Here is a 24,060-nt window from a genome sequence, read left to right as displayed (position 1 = left end):
TCCATTCTTCTTGTTCTTGGAATACATTTGGGAGGCCTGTCAAGGCCTATCCACTCTCTAAATAGCTTTGCGGATTAAATTTTTAACTCTCTTCTCTTCATGCAGATGTATATTTCTGACAAAGAATTGCCTTGAGATGTCAGCTTCCATTTTTCTCAGTGGAGGGAAACATGGGTGGAAGCCAGGATCCTCTGCTCCTCTCAACCTTACTGGGAAACACAGACACTCACTTCCACAAACCTCTAAGCACCGTGTGTCTGCACATGCCATTTACTCCTGTCAGGTTGCATAATTTTGTCTTTTTTTTTCCCTTCTCCCTATCTTTTCTTCAGTGGGACTGAAAACTAAAGCCACAAACAACAAAAACAAGCAGATAGGCAAAAGTTTAATTTTAAATTAATAATCTCACTTAATGAAGACACATCACAGGGCTGAGAAGAGAACACAATAAAACCTGGGAATGGGTACGGGAGTGTGTGTATCTTGGTAGATTATGTCTGGGGTGGGCTTGAAAAGATACATTTACAGGAAAAAGAGAGAAATGGGGATGGGGGAAGGAATAAAAGAAAGTCAGCTCAAAGAAAATAATTAACATAAAATTATGAACTTCTAGAGACTGCATGGTGTGTGTAATGGTTTTTCTAAAGCATAAGTGAATCTACTTTCTCAAAAGGTAATCCTAAATGTTGACCTGTGCTATAAAGTCCCCAAGAAGGAAATTTCACTAAATCCCACAAAAGAATATAATTATTTTTGCACTTGGCCAAACCTACCTTAAGACAAACTCTTTGGTATCTGTTTATATCCATTCAAGAAGCTTAATGCCCAATTTATAAAATCCATCTGTGCTGGGCCAGGATTTAAAAATAAATAAATAAAAGCAAAAAGCATGTCATCTCGCCGGGCAGTGGTGGTGCACACCTTTAATCCCACCACTTGGGAGGCAGAGGCAGCCACTTGGGAGGCAGAGGCAGGTGGATTTCTGAGTTCAAGGCCAGCCTGGTCTACCGAGTGAGTTCCAGGACAGCCAAGGCTACACAGAGAAACCCTGTCTCGAGAGAAAAAAAAAAAAAAAAAAAAAAGCATGAAGCATGTCATCTCATCTACAGTGAGAAATGCACTGTGGATTTTGACTTTTACTCACAATTAACCCAATATGGAAGGAGCAGAATAGCAGTTAAATTAGTATTTACTTTCTTAGTATACTTCTGGTTTCATATGAGTTTATTCAACAGCTAATTGTGAACTCTAGCTGTGATGGACAAGTCTAGTTTAGCCAAGATAGACTACATCCCCTCAAACTGAAAGAAAAAAAAACAAATTAATACATCCTCCCTTACATTGGTTGGTCAGGCAATTCATGAGAATGGAGTCTGTAATCCATGTAAAACTGGAAGAAGAGAATCAATTTCACTCAGCTGTCTTATGATTTCATTTATATGCATACCATGAAACTCAGACATTCTATCTGTCTCTGTCTGTATGTGTATGTATGTATGTCTATCTTTCTGTCTATGGACAAGGTCTAGAAAGACAGAATCATAAAACCTGGCATTATTATACCAAGACACACCTGACTTGATGAAGTATTAGAAGACACAACAAGGGCAAGCAGTCCTCAGATGACTCAGACAAAACTGAGAATTTGAAAGAAGGCTTGGCAACCACAGGTAAAGCGCATATGATGTTATAAAGTCAGATTGATGCAGCTGACCATATGTGGATTGGCGGTTTGTAACACTGGAACAGAAACCAACTAAACTAAATAAGAATTTACTGTAAAGAGACAGAACCATTGATAGGATCAAAAGAAAGGATGAAGACAACTCTGAGTCACAACTCTGTACTCAGATACTATGTGAATAAGGGTTTAGCCCTCTTAACATTACTCCTAAAAGGTCTGTCTGACTGGATGACACTTTGTGTGTATCTGTGCCCTAAATTAACATTATGGAAACAATAGAAAATAGTGGCAATCTTGAGGCATATACAGATCTTCCTGTGGAGTTGTGGGCTGCTGACAATTTTCAAATTGATATTACCAAAACTATGTTTCCTAAAAAATTAAAGAGAACCACTGTTTTATGGTGAAATGGCTTTGTGTAAATGGTGGAATGGGGGTAGAAGGGTGGTGGGGGTGGAAGTGGGGGTGGTGAAAAAGTTTCTCAGTATTTTACCAGGAAAATAAGTCAAAGAAAGCAAGAGTAAAAACATGGGGTGTTCATATGACTCTTGGAAGTTAATGAGAAAATTTATATTTATAGTTTATAATTCTACTTTTTGATGTCTATATGTGTTTAATCTACAAATATAAATGCAAAAGGCTGTTTGGCATTGTATCAATTTAATGAAATAGAAATAATAGTAGGTTCCTTTAAAGAAGGGGTTCCCAACCTGTGGATCACAACCCCCAAAAGACCATCAGAAAAAAAAAAAGTTGATTAACTCCCACAACCTCCATACTGTTGTTACATCAGTGGGCATACCTTACCTGATAGTTTGGTATTGCATCATTTAGAAACCACTGCTGTATAAGACCACTGATGGCTTTTCTCCCTGAGTGGTCTACAAAGCATCTTCTGGCACTATGAAATTTACTGGTTTTCAGATCAGTTCAAACTTGGTTTCTCCATGTCTTATATAAAATGCATTGTACCTTCAACAATAAGGCCCTGCTATCTATTATAGTGGGCAACCAAGAGCAACAGCAATAACTTGTGGTGTACTGGGTAACTCTGGGGCCTCTGACATCATAAGGAAATACCCAACAGCTGACAAGGATATTTTCATTTAATAACCCATGTCTTCTGGAAGAGGAAGTATCATCTACCCATGCAGGGTAACTCCTTTTTTAAAATGCAATTTATTTAATTAGTTTACAAGTAGTAGGCTTCCTTAAAGTATTTTCTTTTTTTATTAATGATTTAATTTGTTTACATTTCAAATAATATTTCTATTCCGGGTTACCCCTCCATAACTCTCTCATACCCCTGCTCCCGTTCCCTTTACTTCTATGAGGTTTCTCCTCTACCCACTCACCCTCTCCCACCTCACCACTCTAGCACACCCCTACACTGAGGCATCAAGCATCCATAGGACCAAGGGCCTCCCCTCCCATTGATGTCAGATAAGGCCATTCTCTGCTACATATGTGTCTGCAGCTATGAGTCCCTTCATGCACATTCTTCATACATCCTAACAAACTTTGCCCCTCCTCCTCCTCCTCTCTTTTGCTCCTCTAAGGATGCTTAAACCTTTACCTCACAATATTCTGCCTCCTATACTTTCATGTCATGTGGTCTACTGACTTCTCAAAGATGCATTTATTTTCTAATAGCTTTTATCTACCATGTAGTTGCCCGTGTAATAATCCCTACCTCGGTTATGCAAGCTCGGGATCTCCCAGTACAAGATCCTTAACCAAAAGAGCCAGCCCCATATTAGCAATAGGAACTCAGTGGTCAGGGATGAAATTTCCATCTTTGATGTACTGACAACTAGAGGAGAAAATGATTATAAATGACAAGATCAAAGGGCTGCAGCCATGTAGAAGAGCACAAGTCCTACAATAGATTTCCATGTGAAACTACCAAAGCAGAGGAAGACTGCTTGCTTGTCCTTCTGGAGGACTACTAATTAGAAGAACAATCTGTGCTACTTGGAGAGATGTACCTCACTTGATGGTGTGCTTGGATCGTGTGCAGGAAGCACTATGTTTGATGCCCAGAACCTCACAAACCAGGGATGGTGTTGCCTGCCAGTAATCTCAGAAACTGAAGTTCAAGGCCAGCCTGGGATACCAAAGGCCCTATCTCAAAATAAACAAAATCTCAAAGACAGAATTACAGCAGGACTTATGTAAACAATAATCTCTAAAGAAAACTGAAAATTAAAAGCAATCATTAGCATTTTAGGAGGTTAAATGTCTTGTTTAGCACTCAATATGAGCAGATTCTCAACCAATGGCTGTTCAAAAATACTACTGGTGAGATTTATTTTCTCTGTGTATATGGAACAAATAATATTTTAATGGATTAAGAGAGAATAGCATTGAAAACAGAATTACAAACTACCGAGAATGTAATGCTTTTCTCTGTGACCACTGGATTCCATATAGGAATGCCTGCCCATTATCCTGCCTGTAATATCATTACCTATTTTAAGTGAGGTAGGTGCCTTGAGTCAGATATCTGACATAAGGTCCCAGGAAGATTATTTTCATTCATATTTCTCAGCTGGGACTCTAATTCCTCAGCTCTTTCCTGGATTTAGTCTTCCTTAAGTTTCTACACCAAACAGACCCTCTTGTTAGCTTCTCCTATCTGAATATCAAAGCTCTGTCTTGATACTAATAAATTACTGCTTCCTCATGTTTTGTTTCATTTTAATTGTTACTTAGTATATTGTGTATGTGTGTTTGTGTGTGTGTGTGTGTGTGCATGTGTTGTGTGTGTGTGTGCATGTGTTGTGTGCCACAGTACTTGTGTGGAATTCAGAAGACAGCTTGCTGGAGTCAGTTCTTTTCTTCTACCATATTAATTCGAAGACCCAAATTTGGGTCACCAAACGTGGTGGTACCCATTTTTACACAGGGAGCCACTATACCAGCTCCATTTGTTTTTGTGTTTCTGTTTGGGTTAATCACCGCATTGGGGGTGGGGGCTTTTCCATTAGGATTTTATACATATGACAGAACTTTACAATAATAACCAGTACAACAAATAGTACCAACTTACATTCATGAAGAATGTTAAACAACAGAAAATAAATGAAGGAAAAAAACCTCAACTGAAAAACTTACTTCTTCCTGCAGTCCCAACATTGCTTGAAGGTAGAGGGGACAAAACTTTACATGGTCCTTGAATAATCTGAATAATTATTGTCCTAGCTTAAACAGACGTTTGTGGATATTCACTAAAATAAACTCAGTGAACAAAGGTGATATTGAACAAAGTTTATATCTTCCATAAAGCTAATTTTATTATTTCTCTAGTTGATATTTATATTTATTTTATAAAGAGCAATTTTGATTTGCAGTATTTTTACTTTGATTGCTTCTCTCTATTTTTGGTTTGTTTGAGACGGTCTCCCTACGTAGCTCAGACTAGCCTCCTATTTGCCGTCTTCCTGCCTCAGCTACCTGAATGCTGGGATGACAGATGTATGCTATCATCCCCAGGTTGTGATGCTGTTTTGAACAAACAGTTTGCATCATGCAGAATAAAAGTTATGCTCTCTGCAGGATGAAACTTTGAATACCGTATTTACAGTGTTCATTGTATTCATTAAAGTATTTAAAATACCACTGTGGAGATGGCTCAGTTGGTAAAGTACTTGTCTTGCAACCATGAGTTCATGAGTTCAATTCCCCAGGACCTATGAGTAAAGGTCAGACTTAATATGATGTACATGTAAATCTGTAGTGAGAAGACAAAAACAGGGAGGTCCTGATGCTCCCTGAATAGCCAGCCTGGCCAAATTGGTGAATTCCATGCCAGTAAGTAACCCTGTCTCAAAAAGAAATTGCTTAAAATATCCATATCTTATATTTTGAATTCGAAATGTAGTCAGTAACTAAAACATGGTTGCCGTTATGATTATTCATCCTGTTATTAAAGTGTTAGAACATCAAATGTCTCTCTGTCGCTCCATTTGAAACATGGGAGCTGATTGATTACATTTTAGAAAACTATGGTTATGCATTCTATTGTTTCTTTTAAAGTAGTTTATTCTTTTCTTAAGTAATTTAATTTTAAATTGAACTCTATAGTATTAACTTAATTACTGATTTTTTTCTGGTTTATATTTTATGTTTGTATTTGAAAAACTTTGAATAATTTCATTTTGAACAGCAATTATTATACCTCACAAAATGTTATTGTCCTTCAAAATTATGCAGAAATATATAACATATATATATATATATATGTATGTATTCATTTTGGGGCTTATGTTTAACACTTTATTTCTACTCTAAATGCTTTATTTTTCAACTTTGAGGATGGGTCTTTATACTTTCATTTTTATTTTAAGTTAGAAAGATAGTCTTTAATTTATTTGATTTTCTTTAACAATTACTTTGCTCTGTGTGTGTGTGTGTATGTGTATGGTGTATGTATTGTCTGTGTATGCCTGTGTGTATTGTGTGGTGTAGTGTATGTGATGTGTGAGAGTGTTTGTTCGTGGTATATCTGTATGTGCCAGGTATATGTTAAGTCAGTGTATGCGTGTAGACATATGGAGACTAGAAACTATAATTTCCACCTCATGCTTCTGGAAAAGAGTTTCCCCACTTACATGGAGAGCACCAATCGCCTGCATCAGTAAGCCAGTTAGCTTAGGAATCTACCTATTTCCATTCTTTCCAGCACCAGGCTATATATTTTAAACACCAAGCCTAGCTTCTTATAAGAGTTCTAGGGATCCAAACTCAAGTCCTTTTCCTTACACAGCAAGTGCTCTGTTGGCTGAACTATCACTACAGCTCTTCTATGTGGTTAATTTTAAGCTTTCAAAGAATTATAGAATCACTTATTCTCAGCTAAACATTGAAATTAAAGTATTCTCTAATGATTTATTAATATAAAGAATAACATGTGAGATATATATGCACTGTATACATATATGCAGTATGTACAAATACATATATATTCAGTATATTATCATGTAATACTACTGCATGACAGAACACTCACTCTGTGATCTAACTGTAACATAGTGTGCATTCATCAACCACTTATCATTATTCCTTCACTGTCCTCTCCCCAGCTCCTGCCAATTCACTCTTTACCTTCATTTTCTATGAAATCAACTTCATTAGAGTCCATATTAATGAAATCATGACTTAATTGTGCTTCATTTCATGGTTTACTTTACTAAAAACCTTCACTTCCATTCCTATTGTGAATGACAGCATTTCATCCATTTTATGAATAATATTCTAATACACATTCTATCTATATATTAGTCTAATAAGAATATATAGAATATATATATATAAAAGATTTCCTTTATCCACTCATCATTTAATGAGTATTTAAGATATTTCTGTTTTGTTGCAATTACCTTATTAAATCTATTTAGAAAAGTATTTAACAACTTTTATAGGAACACATAATTGTTTCATATTACTAGGTAGCTGGTTGGTAAGGTCAAAGGTCACTGAAGATGGCTCTCTCTCCCTCTTAATTGGCAACTTATAAAGCCAGGAACTACTCTGCAGGATTGTGATTGCAGGAAGGAAATGGGATATGATGCCTCCCTCTCTCTTTCCTCTCTCCTTTTCCTTGACCTCTATCCCTCTCCTTTTCCTTGACCTCTATCCCTCTCCCCTAAATGGAAACCCAGCATAATGGACTATGCAGAAGTCCACAAGATAAAGAATAAAGACAGAATTATATCTCCCATTAAGAGTTAATCCAAATAGAACTATTAATCACTTGGACAAATACATCTCAGGAAGCTGTCTATTCCAGGGAACTTTTGTGGTAGTATAAAGCTTGCCTTAAACACATGGACAGAAACATAGAAGAAACTCTCTTCCGCTGACCAATCTCACTTCTGAGAGTACCTCATCCAATTCTGTAATGAATCTTGTTTATTTCTGCACTCTTATATGCATGTCTCCTCTGAATTATTTTCATAGAGATCACAAGGACCAGCTAGCTAAGGGAAGGCCAGAACAAGATTACACTAACAGTATTAAGTATTTGACTTAACACTGGTGCTATGTCATTACAAAGAAAAGTTGCAGAACCAACAACAAAAGAACTTTTGGAAAGTACACAAGCAACCCAGCTGATGGAAACACACATGGGTGACTGTCAGCATAACGTAATTAGCTATAGAAGCCCAACAATATATTCACAGGGAACAGAGGCCTAGATAGAGTCTACTAAATAAATTAACTTTTGTAAGACTAGCTTATATCTAAAATCTGACAGGAAAAGTAACTCATAAAATTAAGAAAGCTGCATCTCCAAGCAGATAGCCAAGAAAAGGATAATTGAAGAAGCAGAAAAGGATATTTTGCTTAGACTCCCGCCAATGGCTACATGGATGTATGTTGTCAGTGCTATTGTTGTTGGTTTGATTTTTCCAATTTGACCTGTTGTGTATTAATAACAAAATGACATGCCACAGAAATGTCTGTAGGCCAACATACAAGGAAGATGTATTACCCACATGTCCAAAACATGGAAAATTTTTCTAGGACACCCTTTCATATTCCTTGTATTTCTGACTTGGAAAAGAAAGCATAACTTCATAAGATTCATCATTTCACAGATTTTAAAAAGTATTTAGGTTGGAATTTTTATGATTAAAAACTTAAATGATGAGAAAATTTTTGCTATTTGTATAATGAATTATTCTAATCAAATATCTTCAGTTGGTAAAGAGTTGGCACATACATCACCAAGTTCACCAAAAGAAAATGTCATACTGACCTTGACAAATGACAGTCAAGATTCTTCTCAAATTTAAAAGTTTCTATAGGATACATCTCTTTTATGAGAATCAAAAGTGAAATTGATAATTCATACATTGAAGGATAATAAAATAAGCAACTTACTGTGTTAACCAATAGAGTAATATTTTGATGGGGAATAGTAATAGCACTGGGAAGTCAACATTCCTATTATCTCTGCTTGCTGCAGGGCTCTAAAGAAGCATAAAATTACTGCTCCTAGTTCACCAAGCATCTAATGAGAACCCCAAATCAAACACTCAGGAACTGCCCCCAACAACCCAAAATAATATGGGATAAATAGCAAGTATGCAATCTAGAAGAACATATTAAAGAACTTGTCAACTTTACTTTCTAACTCATTGCAAATTTAAAACCTAATCATACCTATAAACCATAAATCCACCACCTCTTAATGTTTTAACAAGCTAATCAATCTCTAAGGTTTGTGGGTTAACTTTGGTTTTGCATCTTACCTATGTGATAAAAATCATTTACACCAGCCCTGCATAGGGCACAGATCACCTCATGCAATATCTTTGTATTAAAAAACAAACAAAACAAAACATATTCACTGTGCCTGGTGGTTTTCCAATTTGTGGCCTTATAAACCAAGCATTTCAATGGTATCATGACATCCTTTATAATGGTAAAGCTAACACAGTAACAATTGACATTTTTTCCTGGATTAATTTGTTCATTCCGTGATCTATACCTCACTCTCCTCTGTTCCGTGTCAGCACCCTTTGTTCTACACGATTTCTTTTCTTGCAGTATTGATCCTTATTGATCTTAACCTAGTACAATAGTGAATAATTAAATATTTGCTCAAAGAAACAAGGCTCTCTCTCTTTTCATTATGACCTTCCCCTGATGTTCAAACAGTCCCGGCATTAGTGAAGAGTCTTCCTGGTGCAAACTTGACCTCTGTTGTCCTACTTTGAAAATGCACTTGATTTCTAACAAGAGCTTTTGGAAATGTAACAGTGCTGCTTTCTTAGATAATGAAATCCAAATTGTTCTAGAAAAAGGTGCAATTATACAGCATGTAATACACAAATAAATTGACTTAATGTTACATTATAATGAAAACTGTGCAAAATCCTCTACACAAGCACAATAAAATAATAAAAAGTAATAGAACAGGTAATAGATGTAAAATAAATGCTAAAAAAAAGTAGTTCAAATCATTTTCATACCAGTCAAAAGATACTGAGGAGGGCGCATCCAATCACAATAAAACACCAGAATGAAACACTTCTAAATAGTAATATAAATTTTTGTGGACACTTCATGTCCCATGATGTGGAATTGACATATAGTTTGATTTTCTTTTTCCTAATGTAAGCCACAGTTTTACAGTCCTAGTGAAAACATTTTATTGCCGGGGATGTATTAGACATGGTTCATTTCCCGTCTCAGTATGGCTTTAATTTTCCACATCCATGGCTTGACACAGACCCAAACACCAGAAGATGGTTGTCTGCTATAAACTGTTTGGTTTTCTTTGATTGCTTTACAATTTAATCTATAGTTCATTCTATTAACCCTTTCTGTCTTAATGCTGCCAAGTCTTCCAGCTCCTTAATATAAAGATAAACTTCCCCCAAACACTTATGTTTCTTCTGGTTTCTCTTTCGCCAATTCTGAAAACGGCATACGAGGGTCTGGGCGAAAATGCTGCCTTCCTAGTTAACTTCTCTGAAGCCCTGGGTAATTGCAAAATAATTGACTTTTAACAATGTAGAGGATTTCCCTTTTTGCTTCATAATACATTCATCATTATTCATTCATTCGTTGGATTCGGTTATATTCATACTGATCAGATGAGCCAAGGAAGTGCCACTGACAATCTCCATTTCTCCTCAAATCCCTGATCTTTCTGAGGGTGTGGGGTGGACAGCAGGGAGGGGGGATTCCTTTCCTGGCTAGAGTGTTGTCACATCCGATATCCTGTTCCTTCCGGCAGAGAAAGTGTATATGGGAGGGTCACCGGATCAGCCTGTGCCTCGGGGCGCCTTGCCTCAAGTACAAAAGACTCGACTCAACTCATGTTAGTCTTCTAGGTGGCCTATCTGCGGTGACGGACTGCCAGATCGGGCTGTGGGTGAGCCGTGATGCCTGCCTTGAAATGCTAAGTGCTTAATTAAGGACCTTTCATATCAGCTATGGAGGACTCCGTCTCCCATAGCCCTGGGCATTGTACTTTACCAAGGGCTCCCAGGAGCCAGAGCCAACTTTATGGCAGTGACAAGTGGTGACATAGAAAGGGAAACAAGTGGTTTTCCTCTTTTCCTAGCCTTCCCCAAATCTAAATATCATCCGACAGCTGACTAGTCATAGTTGGCCGACTCCTAAAAATAGACTTTTTTTCATGTTCAAGGAAATAGAGCAAACTTGTATCTCACTCACTGGCGTGGACCGTCTGAGTCCTCTGAGAACAATCTCATTGGCAGCCACTTAGCGATCACTCCAAACTGCCCCTGTTGACTTCTCTTGGAAACACAGCCACACCCTGTGCAGGTCACAAGTACTGTTGGTAACTGTCATGTTGGCTATCAGCAAAATGACTGATTGCTGACAAGTGAATGCAAACGTTTTCCTAGGCTTTATTAAGGTATGATTGACAAACGCAAACTATATACGTTTAAGGTGACTTGATGTTCTGTTCAGTTTGCACTGTAATAAATACAGTGTTCTCTGTGAGGACTTAAGACCCACTTTCTTGGCAAATGTAAATGCTACCTATGACTCACTGCTATGTACAATAAGTGTGCAGAAATTATTACTCTTATGCGCCATACTTTGTACCCTTTGACTGACATGTCTTAAGTTCTCCCACTCAACCCAGTTTGTTCCCCTTCAAATTTACTTTCTTGTTTTAGGTTTCACAGATAAGTAAGATGATGTAGCGTGATATTTGTTGTGTCTGGCTTCTCTTAGAAGTTGCCTTAATGTTGGAGATTATAGAATTTCTTTTGAAAGGCAGAACACTGCTTCTTACATGTATTTGTGTGTGTGTGTGTGTGTGTGTGTGTGTGTGTGTTTTCTTTATCCATTCATCTACTGATGGACACTAATAGTTTCTTGTATCTTGTACTTTATCTTGGCTTTCGTGAATCATTTTGTCATGAACATAGAAGTGAAATGCAGTTAGTTTTAAAGCAAAGTACAGGAGAAATATAAATGGCCTACACATCTGACAGGTTAAAATATATTCTTCATTAAGAAGAAAAACATGTATCATTCCTTAGCATATATAACAAAATAACATTTTAAACTAAAATAGAGCTATTAGTAAATTGTTTAACTATGCTTTAAAATGACCAGATCCTGGCAAAGGGGTCTCTACCAAACTATGTGTTTGACATTCAAAGATGGATTGATTCACTTTAGTTAGAATTCTTAAACAAATCTTATTTTTAATTCTTTCACTGGAAGATGTGTGTGTGTATTATTGTCACATATGTATAAATATATGTAATCATAGATTTTAGGTTGTCATTTTCTGGCAAAAGTATAGCATTCAGTATGAACAATAATTCATGAGATTTAGGCCATGCACATGGAAGTTCCATGTTATCACCCTATTGGTTATAAATGAGCAAGTTAATAGAGGTATTGGAGTGGAACACCATAATATTATTTCTCTATGTGTTTCCACAGTGAGCCAGAGAGGATCTTTTGGTGGCTTGACTGCGTATGAGCCTTTATGTGTCAACCTTTAATATTGTATATACCATCATCAAATTTCAATATTTATTCTTTGATATACTGAGGAAAATTATCCATTTTAAATATGCGTTTTATATAAGTTCATGCATCCTTGCAGAACTCAGTCTGTAACGCCTCAGAGATATCTGTGTTAGAAACATCATTCATGACATTTGGAGTTACATAATTGACCTGTACAAGTCAAAGGGATATCTCCTTCAAAATTAAATATTCTCCCCACTTACACCTTTCAAATAATAATTTTGTGCCATGAAATTTCAATGCCCATAAATCTCATCACATAGACATGTCTACGGGTTAAAACCTACAGAAAGGGGCATCTAACGATTAATTACAAAAAAATAAGAATTATGAAAAATATTGTGTACTTGTAGGCAACAGTTTTCTTTTACAGAAAAATTCTGTAATGGTGGCGAACAGTTTTCTTAAGTAGGCCAGCACACAAGTATGATGCTCTGCTTGTAGCCATGGGAAGTCCTGCCTTTGTAACTGAGTTGAGCCACCTATCTTCCAATTTAATAGTATCGAGAGCACATGAAAGGCTATTGAAAGCATTAAAGAAAATCAAACACGAAAACACCTCGGACGCACACAGCACACCAATCAACATTTTCCTTACTTCCTTCCTCCTTTTCATTTCTAATGGAGAAAAATAGTACATTTTCAATTTCTCCTAAATCTTATTTCTTATATGAGAGAGATGAGTAGCTATTTCAAGAAACTTGCGAGATAGAGATAGAGATCGCATTATATGGACATTTCAAGGGATATTTTAGAATTGGAATGACCCAAATTTCTTGTCTTTAATGCTGTCAGAAATCATCAGGGATTAACTTGGTTTTGGTTTTTTGGCACCTTGTAGGTTTAAGAATGTATATAGGGTGTGTGTGTGTGTGTGTGTGTGTGTGTGTGTGTGTGTTGTGTGAGGGTGTGTATGTTTGTATGTGTCTGTGTGATTTGATAGTAAATTTTTGCTACAATAGTTATGATTTAGTTTTGTATCAAGAACAAAAATATATGTCAGTCATAGTAACTCAGTAGGTAAAGATATTTTATATGCAAGCCTGAACACCTGAGTTTGATTTCCAAAAACCACATAAAGGTGGAAGAAAAGAAGAAACTTCACTAAGATTTCCTCTGACCTCCATATGGTGCTATGGCATGGGCAGGCACGCACACATACAACAATAAGCATTTTTAGGAAGAACAAAGTATTATTTCAGTAGCCATAAAAAGGTCTGGTTGAAGCTAAAACTATTGATACACATGTGAATTTAGCTACGCATTTGCATTTGCAATAGTTTTAATCTCTTTATTCTCTGAAAATTTTATGTTTATACAATGTATAATGATCATGGCCTATCCTTCCACCACTGGGTATTCTCAGCTCCCAGAGCACTGTCACCCCATCTTGCACCCAACTTCATGGCCTTTATTATTTCTTTTTAATCAAATAACTTCCTAAATGCTTGAAATAATTAAACGTTTTTCTAGGATCAGTATATGACAAGTTGGTTTTTACAGAGGTCGGTGTAGACAAGAATTTGTTAGACATAGTAGACAACCAGGTAAGAACATCATAGTGAAGAAACTACTGAACTTTCCAAGAAGGACATAGGTTTTCCATTTAAATTAGTCACGGACTCTAGGACTCTTTTTAGCACCATGTCTGACCTCTGCATGTTTATGTCATTCATATTCCCTTTCAGACTCTCCGTGTATCAACCATAAAACAATTCTTGCATCACAATCAGACCTTGGAACTTGGTAAGAGCAATAGAGAAATCAAGGCAAATATGTAAAATCTTTCAAATATATATATATATATATATATATATATATGTGTGTGTGTGTGTGTGTGTGTGTGTGTGTGTGTGTGTGTGTCTATATATATACACACACATTTATACATATATATATATATATATATATATATATATATATATATATATATACACATACATACATATATACACATACACACCAGGCATGACTTTTATTTAATCAAAAATCAACAGAGAATAAGAATAAAATAATTCAGTAAATCCAAATTAGGTGATATTTTTTTACTTTCAATTCACTTGTGTTGGAGGAATAGGCAGGTTTTTTTTTTAATGAAACTATACAAATATTTAATATACCTATGCTTGGAGTAATGTATATTGGTATATTTTTTGCTCATAAAACATGTACTCTTCAGTTAAAATCATTTATGTAGAATTTATCCCAACCGTCCAAGAATAGATGCCTCATGTGAAAAGAAAATGCAACCATTGAATCACTCGTTTCTATGCCCTGACCTTTTATAAATAAACAATAACAAAGAAATAAAATGGTCAGGCACTTTTACTTCTACTAATAAAGCTTAATGCAGTTCATAATATTTTACATATTCAGTGTACAGAATTGGGATGCTTAAAATTGTTTGCTTTGTGGGGAAACGGCAAACACATAAAGTTACATAGTTTTAGAAAGATTAACAGCATAGTACTTTTGTATCAGATTGAATTCTGATAACGAAAAAGAATTTTGAGGTAAAACTTCATTTTAAAGGAAAGAAAATGAGAGAGGTGGAGGGAGGGAGGGGGGGAGAGAGAGAGAGAGAGAGAGAGAGAGAGAGAGAGAGAGAGAGAGAGAGAAAGAGAAAGAGCGAGAACTGAAAAGATTATTGATGGTTCAAAGACCCAGCACCTGCACTCAGCCAGCAAGGTGACGTGACAATTATTAACTACAAAACTGTGGTCACGGCGTAAGGGTGAATGAGCTATCACCATGGAGCGGGGTGGTGGGATGGCCTTCCACAGCAATGTATTCTCCTGCAGCAGGCTCTACCTGATGACAGCTACAATCAGGAGTGGCTGCAGGCAGCTGCTTTGCTCCAGGCCACATTCAATTATGTCGGACTGCATTAGTCCCTGGCGAAGCTGTCACCTTCTACCCTGTGATGTGATAGCATGAAGAGGCTCCTGAAGTCTCTCCAGTCCCTGGCTTTGGGTTTGGGAAGAAGGCAGCACAGTGCAGTATGGGGAGGGAAGTGGTGGGGGAAGACCATTAGTACTCTGGTAGGTTGCAGCATTCATTTTGCTCTCAGAGTAGGGAGAAAAAAAATAGCTTAGGTGAGCTGGATTCAGGAAGTTGTCTGGTGATGGATAATTGCAGGGTTATTTTTTTCCCTCCCACAAGTACCTTTTTTTTTTTTTTTTTTTTTTTGGCAATGCCAAGAGAGTGTCCTATTTTCAGGATTTGAGTCACAGTCGTGTTTGCTCACATTGCTCGAGAGACTGCACTGCATTGGAATTCATTTTCTAGGGTCTGATCTCCCCAAGGAGTCCTGGCAGCCAAGATAAAGTGCAGGTTCTGATGAGCAAGTGTGGAGCATTTGAGTTCTCTCCTAAGAGTCCCAGAACTTTCACACTGCATGGATTTTGAGATTTCTTTCCAAAGGGAGCACTTGACATTTGGAGCTAAATCTAGACAAGCAAATAATGCATTAGATTCTAGGAGACTCTGCTACCCTTACCACATTACAAGGATTCTCTGAAAGATGGTTACTATTCGAGATTTTAAAGACCTAGTTCATGTTTGCCTCCTTCAAAGAGCACATGGATTTTCAAGTAGAGTGAAGTGCAGTTTAGCAACTCACTATCTTTCATAAACATATCCAGCTTCATAGCCTGGCCCAGTTAAATTAGCAAGAGTTTTTCACTGAAAATACAGGACGAATTCCAGCACCGGTGTGTTCGGAGGTCATGTCTGTTCTCAAGGCCACATTCTGTTGAGGTAAAGCACAGCATACGAAACACTGAAGATCAATTCCAGAACATTCGGGAACCTTATCTCTGCTCCCTTCTGCGGCTGTATAATATTAGACAAGTCATTCGTTATTTTTCCTCTCACTCAGTTTTTACGTTGGAAAAGCAAACATGGACAGGTCTGCAGAGAGAATATAGAAAAAAAATGATTTTCTCCATAGAGCACGCAAATAAATAATATCAAAAGTACAGGAAATGCAAATGCTCCAAAACCAAGTTTCACCAGCATGTAATTCTGTATTTTTATCCAAAACTTTAGGACATCTTAGCTCTGTGTTGGTAACTTCAGGGCGGTCGGAAGTGTTATTGTAACAGCTATTAATTGCTCAATAAGCATTTTCTGAGTGGGAAGCATCAGGTGGCCATGAGGGCATTCACTTCTTTTGTTAAAAAAGAAAAAGAAAAAAGAAACAGCTTAATTTTATTTAATCCTATGTGTGCTTGTATGGCTGTATGAATTCGTGTTTGGGTACCCAGGCAGGGAGGTAAAAGGAGGGAGTCAGATCCCTGAGAGCAGGTCTCACAGGCAATCGTGAGCCACCCACATAGGTGCTGGAAACCGAATTCTGGTCCTCCAGAAAAGCAACAATTAATTGCTCTTAAGCACGGCGCCATTTTTCCCAGCCATCAGGTACAAACTTTTTAATGTTGAAGTTTATAAACTGGTATTCCTTACACTATGGATGATTGTTGACTTTAGATAGAACTGAGCAGAAGAGCTACCAACCTTAGCTTTGTGGGACTATTGAGATCCCCTATCTCAGTGAGTCTAAAACATAAACTCTTAAGTACCAAAACCTCCTAAGCAAGGATGCCATTATCTCTCTGGCATGCTGTGAGGGCCTGTGCAAACACCTCACCTCTCCAACAGTTGAACATCTGGCTTGAGACTCCATCCTGCTTCTGGTTCTTTGTACTTGAAAAGGATTAGCAACATTTCACCCTGCTGAAAGGAAAACCTGTTCTTGCTGCCCTGTTTGTTCTCAAGGCTTAAGGGAAGCTTCATCCTCTTTCTGGACTTACTTGGTGACTTACTTTTAAAACCAAACTCCTACTAAGAATTTTTAAAGCTCCCTTTGCAAAATGTAATATAGGAATTGCTGAATTTTTCAAATTGCATTTTTTTTTTTGATTTATCTGAACTTGGGGCCAGTTAGAAGTTGGGGGAGTATTACATGCAGAGCTATACATGGAAAGGTGATACAAGTTACAAAGAAATAGAAATACACATTCTATACAGCCCCCCCCCCCAACTACAGACAGAACAACTTCTGATTCCTGAGGAATCCACATCCCACACAGACTGGCCCACCTCTCACACAGTTTTTGAGTCCACACTTCTAACTCGAGATAACCCACGGGTAGGAAGCAGTCTCCTCCATCTCACTTCCAAAGTGGCTCTTATGGCCCAGTTTGCCATTTTTCTGATCAAACGGGACAAAAAGGGGGCTCCACAGTTTATCCTTCTAAGGGAGCCAATATAAAAAGATGGAGCACCAATCTAAAGAGTCGACTGAGCTTATAAGAGGATGTGGAGCCCTGGCTCGCAGCCTCCTCTTGCTTTGACCACAGATCAGCAACCCCAGCCTGCAAACAATGCCCTGCTTCCCCCTGTTGACATCATGGCATCATTTCCCAGCTGCTAGAAATGGCTGAACATCCTCCTTGGTCTCAGAAAAAGGAAGGTGAAGCCACAGTTCATAGAATGGGACTTCACTGTGTCTCCAAAGTAACCAGCACCCAGCAGCGTATCGTTTTACAAGAAGGAAAGATGACTGCAGTGGAAAAGACACCATATTGATTCTCTGAAGTCCTTTTCCCTTAGATCTGAACACTAAAAATAACTTAAAAAAAAAAAACATTGTGAAACTTCCAACATGTGAAATAAATTCTAGCTATTGAAGTACAAAGAATTCTGTTTCTTTTTTTTCTTTCTTTTTTTTTTTTACCTACACCCTGATGGTGTTAATAAACCATGACAGTCAGACCTTTTACCTACCAAACCCTGGTCTTCTTACCTATGGCTAAAGGCAGCTCTTCACCTGGAAGAGATGAAGCAGAAAGGAGACCTGGATTTATAAAGTGGTTGGTGTTTCAAGTCATGAGAGGTAAACCTCCTTGGGTAGTGAATCAGGAGGCCAGATCATCTATAGTTAAACTGCTATGATGGGGTAAACTAGACCTGGACATACTGCCAGTACTTTGGGAGAAGGAAGGCAATGTGAAACTTATGAAAAAGCTGTCTAGCTTGCTTGTTTCCTTTTAAATGTGTGTAGCTACAATTGTTTAACCCTGACCATATATCTCAAAAGGCATTTGAGAAATAAACTCGAAGTAAGAAAAGAGATGAATATGGACTGGTGAGGTGACTCAGTGGGAAAATGAATCAGCTTCCAAGTCTGGAGTCCTGAGTTTGATCCTCAGGCCCCAGAGAAAGGTGAGAACCAATTTCTACAAACTTCCCTCTAACCTCCACACATATGCCAAGGCAAGTGCATGGGCAGGCACATGCACGTGCGCAAACACACAGACACACATACACACACACATGCACTTTGCAGGCATGTATGCAAGCACACATAAAAGAAAAATTTTAATGTAATGAAAATTATTATTTAATAAAAGAGTGGATCAAGAAATGTGATCATCAGGAGGGCCAACTGAATCAACTAACTTGGACCCTTGGTGCTCAGAGACTGAACTACCAACCAAAGAGTATATATGGGCTGGACCTAGTGCCCTCACATATAAGTAGCAGATGTGCAGCTTGGTCTCTCTGTGTATCTCCCAACAACTGGATCTGGGGCTGTCCCTAAGGCTGTTGTGTGCCTTGCCTGTGGATCCCATTGCTGGGCTGCCTTGTCTGGCCTCAGTGGGAAAGGATGCACCTAGCCCTGCAGAGACTTGATGAGCCATGGTAGGGGGGTGCCCAGGAGTGGCCTTCACCCTCTCAGAAGAGAAGAGCAGAGGGTATTAGGGGGAGGCACTGTGTAAGTGGGACTGGGAATAGAAAGGAAGCAATCATAATATAAAGTGAGTAAACAAAGGAAAGAAAGAAAGAAAGAAAGAAAGAAAGAAAGAAAGAAAGAAAGAAAGAAAGAAAGAAAGGAAAAAGAAGACATGAGATACATGGAGATATATGTCCTGGCAATGAATATTATTTGGCCCTAAAGAAGAATGGTCTTGTGAGATAAGCAACATATATATGAAATTAGACAACATGACACTGAATGAAATAAAAGACACAAGGCAGAATAAAAGAACCCATGTTGCCTTTCAAGTGTGAAAGTTATAAATCTTGACCTGAATGTAGACTACTGAGTAACAGAGGTTGGAAAGGTGAAAGATCAGGGTGTGGTGAAAGGGAAACTGAATTAGATCTGAATACTATAGTCACATATTGAAATAGTATATTTATCCATATTAATATATCATTAACATACATTAACTAAAAAATTAAATAGTCATAAAAATATTTTAAATCCATTGTAATTAAAGTAATATCTTCAACACGATGAATATATATACAGTGCAAATGTACACATAATTATGTATATGATTTGTATATATAATTATGTATATAACATTATACTTACATATGTGTTCTTCTACATATATCAATATATATGTTTATGTCTTCACTAAGTGTTTTTCACTTTTTATGCTAATCAAGAGCTTTGGGCAAAGTAAATAGTCTTGCTAATATTTGCTGGGAGAGTTTTCAAAGTATTTACACTATTTAAAGTCACCGATGAATATTAACTCAATAATGTATTAAAATATGTAGGACAGATTTTTGAACATAGTGTACACATTTTTAATGAAGAGCAGCAGTGTACTTTTAATTGAAAAAGTGTTGCTTCAAAAAGTTATATTCCCACATAAAATGACATTTGTAAATGTAACTATGTGCTTTAGCCAAAGTGGCCAATAGCTGAAGCTAGTGGCTTTTAGGATCATGAGAATTCTTATTCTCTGGGAGTCTTTAGATATATGAAGGGAGGTATGGATTGAGTATTGATATGCATCTGCAGTGGAGTATTAAGCTCTGCAGAGAACACAGAAATCAAACTCCCCTGGCTTGCCCTCATGAGCAGCCGTCAGTGGTTTTCATCATTGGATCTTCTGAAGAGACCTCTGATTAATCCTGTGAAGGTTCATGTAGCCTTAGCAGTGGTTGAAGAAATAAGCCAGGATGATCAGAGCAATGTGCATCATCCAGGGAGGTTCAAAGGGCATGAGTGGAAACTCCTTAAATAAAAACAAAGAAAAAGGTTTCAATAACAGTCATTACCTTTGGACAAAACGAAACAGATATGTAGTGAAATTTCCCCAGTAAGTCAGGCACAAATTCTCCCAGGATGCTTTGAATTGCCTTTTGTTTCATTAAAGATGATTCACTGAGAATATGAGCTGTAGGTACGTATTATCAATGCAGAGAGATTCTTACTAGATATTACATTATGCTATCACTTTGAGACAATTTGTCTCAAGGAAATAAACCATTGTTTTACTTACTAATTTTATATTTTCAATTGAAATATAACTACATTCATACCCCTTTCCTTTTTTCTCCCTCCAACGGTTCCTAAGTTCCCTCACTTCCTCTCGTGATGATGAACTCTTTTTCTGAATTATTGTTCCAAATACAGAGAGATGCACAACTATATAAATACAACATCCTAAGTCCAGTCTTTCTGTGTATATCTATGATTGCAGGGATGAGCACTGTTATTGGATAGCCAATGAGGAGGCTCATCCCTGTGAGAACTTATCTCTCTCTCTCTCTCTCTCTCTCTCTCTCTCTCTCTCTCTCTCTCTCTCTCTCTCTCTCATCTTTAGTTGCCTGTAGTTATTTGTCTAGGAATGGGATTCCCTGAATTTTCCTGGGACCCATGTCTCTGTATATATTGATAGTGTTATATTCAAATCAGGTCTTGCTTATGCAGCCATTTCTAGAAGAGACACCCTTGCAACAGATTTCCGGGCCCTTGGGCTCTTACAATCTTTTTTTTTTTTTTTTCTATTGGTTCTTTGTGAATTTCATATCATGCACCCCAATCTCATATTCACCTTCCCTCATACCTGCCCTCCACCCTGGCAACTCCCACTGCCAAAAGAGAAAAAATTCCCATTGTGGAAGCTGTGTGTCACAGTGTGTCCCATTGTATGCATGTTTGTCCACACTTCTTTACTTGCAAATGTTCACTGCAATGATGCGTTGCTGTGGACTGAGGTTCCTGGCTTGTGTCTCTATTAATACTGGAACCTCACTGGGACTGCTCTCCTATTGCTTTGTGTCATGGATTCCAGTAGTTCATCCTCAGGGTAGATATAAAGGTTGGACAAGTCAAAGCCCTGGATCTGGGCCTGAGAGGTATCTGAACTGGTCAGCCCATGGGCTTTCCTGCTCTCACACTCCCAGAGTTGGCTCACCAGCAACCCTGCAACCAGGGCCAGTTCTACTGTCTAGATAAGGTTCAGGGCATGCTCTCATATGTGCTTCAACGGGTAAGGAACAGGGCCAGCTCATCTGCTATCATGACTCCAGGGACAGCTTTTACACCTGTCATTAGTTGCAATGGGAGAGGGTGGGTGAGGGCATTTATTGCTCACCTATACATGGCAAACAAGTGGCAGGGACCTATGCTCACACTCTCTGGGCTGGCTCACCTGTGCCCATACCATCAGGGCCAGCTCTCCAATGATATCCAAGTGAGTGATGGGGCCAGTTCTACACAGCCCTAAGACATCAACATGTCCCCAGGAGATATCCCAGACCAGAGATGTCCACCCAGCCTTTGGTAGTGATAAACGTAAGAGACCCCTGCTGATGCATGGCCATGGACCCAAATGTGGCCCTGAGAGTACAAGCCAGGACCCCACCATGGTCCCAGGTGGCATCAGCAGCTGCTCACATCAGGCTGCCCCTCACTACGATTGGGTTTCCAGTTCTGTCTCTCTTCATTGTGCCCACATCCTTTGGTTTCTCTTTCTCTTCCATTTTGCCACCACTTACTTTCTCCTCTTAGTGGTGGCTGGGGCCTCTGAGTATCTGGGGTCACCTCAGGAGTGTTTTTAGGAGTGCTATGCCCTGCACAGGCATTATGGCACTGGGCAGGGGACATCTCAGTCATGATCTGTGTCCCCCACTCTTGCTTAGTACTGGGCTGGTGGTCATTTCAGGCTAAGAGGACCCCTGGCATGCCCAGGGCCCCTGGCATGGACTGGTGATCCTCTCAGTTTTCTGGTTTTTTTTTTTTTCAGGGACTGTTAAGCTTAAATCTCATTCAGAGGTTCACAGGTTAGAACACAGAACATAGACATAGCTCTCCCTCCAGTCCCCCATCACCCACTGACGTACATGTGACACAACAGTGACACCTCTAGGGTCAGGAGCTCTTAGAATTTTTCTGGTCTCCTTTTCTGTGGTGTTCTCTGAGCTTTGGGTGCAGGGGTTGCTTTGTAGATGATGATGTGATGTATGTATGTCCTGAGTAGTTTCCTCCATGACTGAAACATTCTATCCTGCAAGAAAGCTCTTTAAACAGATAGCTCGAGATAGCTTCAAGAGGTCCCTGAACTGACCAGATTCTCTAGGTGCCTCATTGCCAGAGCAAGCAATAGAAACAGAGAGAACGCCTCAGACTGAAAGAAGCCAACTTGGAAAAAAAAGACTAAAGCCAGACCAGCTGCTGAAATAAGGAGAAACCAGCCAAGCCGCTCTGAGGAGAATTAGACCATAGTCTCTTGGAAAGGACACTCTCCAACGTGTTGAGCTACTACCAGCAGGCTGTGCAATATGATTTTGTAAGTTTCCACTCAGACTGGGGTGGGCTTTGGTAATGCGGCTATCTTTGTGTCCTTTCTGCTTCTTTAAGTAAGTGACCGCTCACCCATGCTCCCACCTATAAAAAACTCCCATGAAACTTATCAGCTAGTCAAGTTGGACTTCGGGTAGTATCTATACTTTGGTCTCTTTTGGTAGTCCTTATCTGGAGTGAGTAGATTGTATGTTGCATATGAACAGGAAAGTTTTTTATCACGCAGCAATTGGGAAGTGTGTTTGTGATGGTATGTGTTTCAAGGCCAAAACCAATTTGTAGTGTGCTACTGTACTCGGCTTTATGTGAGTTCTGGGTAATTGAACTCAGAGCATCAAGCGTACCTAGCAAGTGCTCTACCCACTGCACCATCCATCCAGCATAAAAACAAGCTTTTCATAGTTCTTTTTTTTTCCTTAAGGACCAAATGCACAATTTCCTTTCATGAATGTATTTTTTTCCACTTTAGGTTCAAAGTAAGAGCAATAATCTACTTTAGACGCATAAGCTAATTGTCCTTAAGCTCGGTCTTAGGGACAGATGGATTTTTGTGTTTCGGAATTGCAAAATTTAAGGTGTAATGTACATGATGCTATAGCAAACCCTCTGTGGCCTGCAGTTGGCTCATCATGGAACACACTTATGCTTCTATAGGGAACTATTGGAATATTTATAACATTGATAAATCAAACCACCTGGCACCAAAGCTCAGTTATCGATCCCAAAGAAATTTTGTAACTCTTAGGACTCCCAGAAGTGTCTACATTTTAGGACTTAGTATTAATACATTCATGCATTTAGTAATCTGTGACTACTTTTAAAAGATATTTTTCACAGATACTATTTTTAGGATTTAATATTTAGTAATTTGTTCTGCTATCTTTAATTGTGTATTGCATTCTTTATAAATATTTTATATATTCTCATCAAAATTATACTGGGATTCTAGCTATAAGGTAAAAGCCATATAAATTAGGTGCTTCCCAACACAATAAAAATTCAGAACAAAGACAACAAAAATATACATTAAATATTGTTTTTAAAATATTATTGTTATTCATTCAGTTTCACATGGAGGAAATTTATGAGATAGTAATGTTCTATTATTTTTAATTAGTTTTTATTTATCTTTTTATGTGTGTGTGCAGATATGGGTGGGAATATATAAATTGTGTATGTGTGTGTGCACATGCACATGTGTATATGCTTGTGTGTGTTGTGG

General features: G+C 38.1%; 1 non-coding gene across 1 annotated transcript; it reads right to left on the bottom strand.

The window, feature by feature from the left end:
* Positions 1 to 22,283: 22,283 nt before the first annotated feature.
* Positions 22,284 to 22,411, bottom strand: LOC117722793 (small nucleolar RNA SNORA17). The gene has a single exon (XR_004608568.1). It is a non-coding gene; the product is annotated as a small nucleolar RNA SNORA17 (small nucleolar RNA).
* Between the last annotated feature and the right edge of the window lie 1,649 nt (positions 22,412 to 24,060).

This window comes from Arvicanthis niloticus, chromosome 17 (assembly GCF_011762505.2).
Source record: "Arvicanthis niloticus isolate mArvNil1 chromosome 17, mArvNil1.pat.X, whole genome shotgun sequence".
Classification (NCBI taxonomy): domain Eukaryota; kingdom Metazoa; phylum Chordata; class Mammalia; order Rodentia; family Muridae; genus Arvicanthis; species Arvicanthis niloticus.
This window is presented reverse-complemented; position numbering and strand designations above follow the sequence as displayed.